General features: G+C 50.2%; 1 pseudogene; it reads right to left on the bottom strand.

The window, feature by feature from the left end:
• Positions 1-635: 635 nt before the first annotated feature.
• On the bottom strand, positions 636-1,406 carry LOC142726456 (uncharacterized; annotated as a pseudogene).
• Between the last annotated feature and the right edge of the window lie 5,512 nt (positions 1,407-6,918).

Raw genomic sequence — 6,918 nt, 5'->3', positions numbered from 1 at the left:
AATGAATCTCCCCGTTCTCACCCTTAACCCCGATAACGAGATATGGACTTTACCAGTTGGACTCCTAGGTTGCAGTTCCCAGAGGACTCAGGTAAGGAGCTAAGTGTTGTCACCAGGAGAGTGGTCAGGATGCGACAGGCCAGAGGAGGAGACGAGGATGTGGTCAGAGGACGAGAAGATGATGTGGTCAGAGGACAAGAAGATGATGTGGTCAGAGGACGAGGCGAGGATGTGGTCAGAGGACGAGACGAGGATGTGGTCAGAGGACGAGACGAGGATGTGGTCAGAGGACGAGACGAGGATGTGGTCAGAGGACGAGAAGATGATGTGGTCAGAGGACGAGACGAGGATGTGGTCAGAGGACGAGACGAGGATGTGGTCAGAGGACGAGACGAGGATGTGGTCAGAGGACGAGACGAGGATGTGGTCAGAGGACGAGAAGATGATGTGGTCAGAGGACGAGAAGAAGATGTGGTCAGAGGACGAGACGAGGATGTGGTCAGGGGACGAGAAGATGATGTGGTCAGAGGACGAGAAGATGATGTGGTCAGAGGATGAGAAGATGATGTGGTCAGAGGACGAGACGAGGATGTGGTCAGAGGATGAGAAGATGATGTGGTCAGAGGACGAGAAGATTATGTGGTCAGAGGACGAGAAGATGATGTGGTCAGAGGACGAGACGAGGATGTGGTCAGAGGATGAGAAGATGATGTGGTCAGATGACGAGAAGATTATGTGGTCAGAGGACGAGAAGATGATGTGGTCAGAGGACGAGAAGAAGATGTGGTCAGAGGACGAGGCGAGGATGTGGTCAGAGGACGAGAAGATGATGTGGTCAGAGGATGAGAAGATGATGTGGTCAGAGGACGAGACGAAGACGTAGTCAGAGGACGAAACAAGGATGTGGTCAGAGGACGAGAGGATGATGTGGTCAGAGGACGAGACGAGAATGTGGTCAGAGGATGAGAAGATGATGTGGTCAGAGGACGAGAAGATTATGTGGTCAGAGGACGAGAAGATGATGTGGTCAGAGGACGAGACGAGGATGTGGTCAGAGGATGAGAAGATGATGTGGTCAGATGACGAGAAGATTATGTGGTCAGAGGACGAGAAGATGATGTGGTCAGAGGACGAGAAGAAGATGTGGTCAGAGGACGAGGCGAGGATGTGGTCAGAGGACGAGAAGATGATGTGGTCAGAGGATGAGAAGATGATGTGGTCAGAGGACGAGACGAAGACGTAGTCAGAGGACGAAACAAGGATGTGGTCAGAGGACGAGAGGATGATGTGGTCAGAGGACGAGACGAGAATGTGGTCAGAGGATGAGAAGATGATGTGGTCAGAGGACGAGAAGATGATGTGGTCAGAGGACGAGACGAAGATGTAGTCAGAGGACGAGACGAGGATGTGGTCAGAGGACGAGAAGATGATGTGGTCAGAGGACGAAAAGATGATGTGGTCAGATGACGAGACGAGGATCTGGTCAGAGGACGAGACGAGGATGTGGTCAGAGGACGAGACGAGGATGTGGTCAGAGGACGAGAAGATGATGTGGTCAGAGGACGAAAAGATGATGTGGCCAGAGAACGAGAAGATTATGTGGTCAGAGGACGAGAAGATGATGTGGTCAGAGGACGAGAAGATGATGTGGTCAGAGGACGAAAAGATGATGTGGTCAGAGGACGAGACGAGGATGTGGTCAGAGGACGAGACGAGGATGTGGTCAGAGGACGAGAAGATGATGTGGTCAGAGGACGAGAAGATTATGTGGTCAGAGGACGAGAAGATGATGTGGTCAGAGGATGAGAAGATCATGTGGTCAGAGGACGAGAAGATGATGTGGTCAGAGGACGAAAAGATGATGTGGTCAGAGGACGAGACGAGGATGTGGTCAGAGGACGAGAAGATGATGTGGTCAGAGGACGAGAAGATGATGTGGTCAGAGGATGAGAAGATGATGTGGTCAGAGGACGAGACGAGGATGTGGTCAGAGGATGAGAAGATGATGTGGTCAGAGGACGAGAAGATTATGTGGTCAGAGGACGAGAAGATGATGTGGTCAGAGGACGAGACGAGGATGTGGTCAGAGGATGAGAAGATGATGTGGTCAGATGACGAGAAGATTATGTGGTCAGAGGACGAGAAGATGATGTGGTCAGAGGACGAGAAGAAGATGTGGTCAGAGGACGAGGCGAGGATGTGGTCAGAGGACGAGAAGATGATGTGGTCAGAGGATGAGAAGATGATGTGGTCAGAGGACGAGACGAAGACGTAGTCAGAGGACGAAACAAGGATGTGGTCAGAGGACGAGAGGATGATGTGGTCAGAGGACGAGACGAGAATGTGGTCAGAGGATGAGAAGATGATGTGGTCAGAGGACGAGAAGATGATGTGGTCAGAGGACGAGACGAAGATGTAGTCAGAGGACGAGACGAGGATGTGGTCAGAGGACGAGAAGATGATGTGGTCAGAGGACGAAAAGATGATGTGGTCAGATGACGAGACGAGGATCTGGTCAGAGGACGAGACGAGGATGTGGTCAGAGGACGAGACGAGGATGTGGTCAGAGGACGAGAAGATGATGTGGTCAGAGGACGAAAAGATGATGTGGCCAGAGAACGAGAAGATTATGTGGTCAGAGGACGAGAAGATGATGTGGTCAGAGGACGAGAAGATGATGTGGTCAGAGGACGAAAAGATGATGTGGTCAGAGGACGAGACGAGGATGTGGTCAGAGGACGAGACGAGGATGTGGTCAGAGGACGAGAAGATGATGTGGTCAGAGGACGAGAAGATTATGTGGTCAGAGGACGAGAAGATGATGTGGTCAGAGGATGAGAAGATGATGTGGTCAGAGGACGAGAAGATGATGTGGTCAGAGGACGAAAAGATGATGTGGTCAGAGGACGAGACGAGGATGTGGTCAGAGGACGAGAAGATGATGTGGTCAGAGGACGAGAAGATGATGTGGTCAGAGGACGAGAAGATGATGTGGTCAGAGGATGAGAAGATGATGTGGTCAGAGGACGAGAAGATGATGTGGTCAGAGGACGAAAAGATGATGTGGTCAGAGGACGAGACGAGGATGTGGTCAGAGGACGAGACGAGGATGTGGTCAGAGGACGAGAAGATGATGTGGTCAGAGGACGAGACGAGAATGTGGTCAGAGGACAAGAAGATGATGTGGTCAGAGGACGAGACGAGGATGTGGTCAGAGGACGAGACGAGGATGTGGTCAGAGGACGATACGAGGATGTTGTCAGAGGACGAGACGAGGATGTGGTCAGAGGATGAGAAGATGATGTGGTCAGCGGACGAGAAGATGATGTGGTCAGAGGACGAGAAGATGATGTGGTCAGAGGACGAAAAGATGATGTGGTCAGAGGACGAGACGAGGATGTGGTCAGAGGACGAGACGAGGATGTGGTCAGAGGACGAGAAGATGATGTGGTCAGAGGACGAGAAGATTATGTGGTCAGAGGACGAGAAGATGATGTGGTCAGAGGATGAGAAGATGATGTGGTCAGAGGACGAGAAGATGATGTGGTCAGAGGACGAAAAGATGATGTGGTCAGAGGACGAGACGAGGATGTGGTCAGAGGACGAGAAGATGATGTGGTCAGAGGACGAGAAGATGATGTGGTCAGAGGACGAGAAGATGATGTGGTCAGAGGATGAGAAGATGATGTGGTCAGAGGACGAGAAGATGATGTGGTCAGAGGACGAAAAGATGATGTGGTCAGAGGACGAGACGAGGATGTGGTCAGAGGACGAGACGAGGATGTGGTCAGAGGACGAGAAGATGATGTGGTCAGAGGACGAGACGAGAATGTGGTCAGAGGACAAGAAGATGATGTGGTCAGAGGACGAGACGAGGATGTGGTCAGAGGACGAGACGAGGATGTGGTCAGAGGACGATACGAGGATGTTGTCAGAGGACGAGACGAGGATGTGGTCAGAGGATGAGAAGATGATGTGGTCAGCGGACGAGAAGATGATGTGGTCAGAGGACGAGAAGAAGATGTGGTCAGAGGATGAGCAGATGATGTGGTCAGAGGATGAGAAGATGATGTGGTCTGAGGACGAGAAGATGATGTGGTCAGAGGACGAGAAGATGATGTGGTCAGAGGACGAGAAGAAGATGTGGTCAGAGGACGAGAAGATGATGTGGTCAGAGGACGAGAAGATGATGTGGTCAGAGGACGAGAAGATGATGTGGTCAGAGGACGAAAAGATGATGTGGTCAGAGGACGAGACGAGAATGTGGTCAGAGGACAAGAAGATGATGTGGTCAGAGGACGAGACGAGGATGTGGTCAGAGGACGAGACGAGGATGTGGTCAGAGGACGATACGAGGATGTTGTCAGAGGACGAGACGAGGATGTGGTCAGAGGATGAGAAGATGATGTGGTCAGAGGACGAGACGAGGATGTGGTCAGAGGACGAGACGAGGATGTGGTCAGAGGACGATACGAGGATGTTGTCAGAGGACGAGACGAGGATGTGGTCAGAGGATGAGAAGATGATGTGGTCAGCGGACGAGAAGATGATGTGGTCAGAGGACGAGAAGAAGATGTGGTCAGAGGATGAGCAGATGATGTGGTCAGAGGATGAGAAGATGATGTGGTCAGAGGACGAGAAGATGATGTGGTCAGAGGACGAGAAGATGATGTGGTCAGAGGACGAGAAGATGATGTGGTCAGAGGACGAGAAGAAGATGTGGTCAGAGGACGAGAAGATGATGTGGTCAGAGGACGAGAAGATGATGTGGTCAGCGGACGGGCAAAGAGTCAAGGTCAGAGTCAGGATCAAAGCCGAGCACAAGGATGTACCGTGATTCACAGGCGAGGAATACGGGCAAGAACTACTCTTAATATAGGCTGCCTGCAGTGATGTCATCGCCGGGCGCCGATAGTCGCAGCTAACCTCTGCCGTTGGCTGTAATCAGGGACCTGCACCCACGAGTAGGAGGACATTGCTGGAGCGAGCAGTGGTGAGTTAGGTGGCTTTGCAACTTGTCACGGCCAGCGGCTAGAAGAAGAACCGTTGGCACCAGAAGGGACCTAACTTGCCACAGGAATGGGGAGAGGTGAGTAGCAGAGGGGCCAGTGCTTTATGGAAGATGGACTAGAAAAGAAAGGGAACATCTCCAGGTCGTCTGGCTGCTACTTACAGCTGATAAAAAGATGGAGGGTGGTTGTCATCACTGAGTATTCCTCGAGGACTTGTCTCTATACTGAACATTTCATCTACAAATGTCCCGTGTGTCCAAACACAACTGCCCAGGAGACATCAGGAGCTCCGAACTGCGAGGCCTCACGTCCTATCCAATGATAGAACTGCGAGGAATCTCAAACATTTCTCTGGGGGACATCGTCCCTTCCTCCGGTGGATTTCATGGTACAGGACGCAGCTCTCAAACGTGTGGAGACCTCCTGGAGGAAAGATGAGATGGGAATGAAGAAGATCTTGAGAATAAATGTGAATACATGGACTCCTGTAACGTAACTCCCGTCGGGTGAAGAGCGAAGGGATCTAAATATGACGGGATTGTGAGCGTCTCAACTGAATGTGAAGACTGGAAAGTCCCTCTTGGTCTGCAGGATCTGAAATGTTCAGAGATTCTATGGTGGAGGACGCGGGGATGTCTGGAGATTGAGGGGGTTCTTCAGAACAGAAGTTGAGTGCGTTCTCCACACCTGCTACGTCCATTCATCTTCTATTTCTCCAGCTGCTTACTGAGATTTTCCAGGCAGAAATTGCGCTGGACGAAATGTTTAAGGGCTCAGGGAGACTCAGGCGGCCATTAGTACTCTGCTTTTGCGGGCTGCGTCCTTGCATTTCTTTCTTTCACACCCAGAGATAATTTAATGAAAAGCTCAGCCATTTAACCCTACGTGTACCATCGCCTCTGCGCGCTCTTAGGATGCCGATCACGCAGCGGTTCTTAGTTGCATTCCTGAGTCCATCCGTATTAAACGTCAATCACTGACATCTTATCTGCCGATCCTCATTACTAATACAAATTAAAGCCCCGCTGTGCGCTAACTGGAAATCAATGTCTATCTGATTTCATTTTCTTGATGAAAATAACAAATCCATCTCTCGCGAGCAGCGGCATCTCTCATTCTCCCGGCTCTGGCACCACAAACACGCGCTCATTATACACTCGAGTGGAGGATGCAAGATGGAGGCGGACGAGGGCGCAACAACTCAACTGACGGACAAGATATTAAGATAAATGCCAACTCTGCTCATAAGGTCTGTTTCATATTTTCAGGTAGGTAGAGTTCCCCCACATCCCGATGTTCATGTATCATACAACGCCCAGGACTCATGAGAGTAGTAGTCACACAGACCTGCACATGGGTATAATAGACACAAGATGTGACTTCACCATCTCTTCAGAACTTTCATTTTTGTGTCTTCCATATTCAGTTGGATGCGCGAGATCCTTGTTTTTTGTCAACTTGAAATTGGGCAATGTATTCAAGAACATCTGTTGGAAGCGCACAAGAATGACATCATCAAGGATAGAAGGGCACAAGAATGACATCATGAAAGATGGAAGCGCACAAGACTGACATCATGAAGGATGGAAGCGCACAAGAATGACATCATGAAAGATGGAAGCGCACAAGACTGACATCATGAAGGATGGAAGCGCACAAGAATGACATCATGAAAGATGGAAGCGCACAAGAATGACATTATCAAGGATGGAAGGGCACAAGAATGACATCATCAAGGATGGAAGCGCACAAGAATGACATCATCAAGGATGGAAGCACACAAGAATGACATCATCAAGGATGGAAGGGCACAAGAATTACATCATCAAGGATGGAAGCGCAGAAGAATGACATCATCAAGGATGGAAGGGCACAAGAATGACATCATCAAGGATGGAAGCGCACA

Source organism: Rhinoderma darwinii, unplaced genomic scaffold (assembly GCF_050947455.1).
Source record: "Rhinoderma darwinii isolate aRhiDar2 unplaced genomic scaffold, aRhiDar2.hap1 Scaffold_627, whole genome shotgun sequence".
NCBI classification, from domain to species: Eukaryota; Metazoa; Chordata; class Amphibia; order Anura; family Rhinodermatidae; genus Rhinoderma; species Rhinoderma darwinii.
Note: the sequence above shows the minus strand (reverse complement) of the source record. Positions and strands in the feature narration are given on the sequence as shown.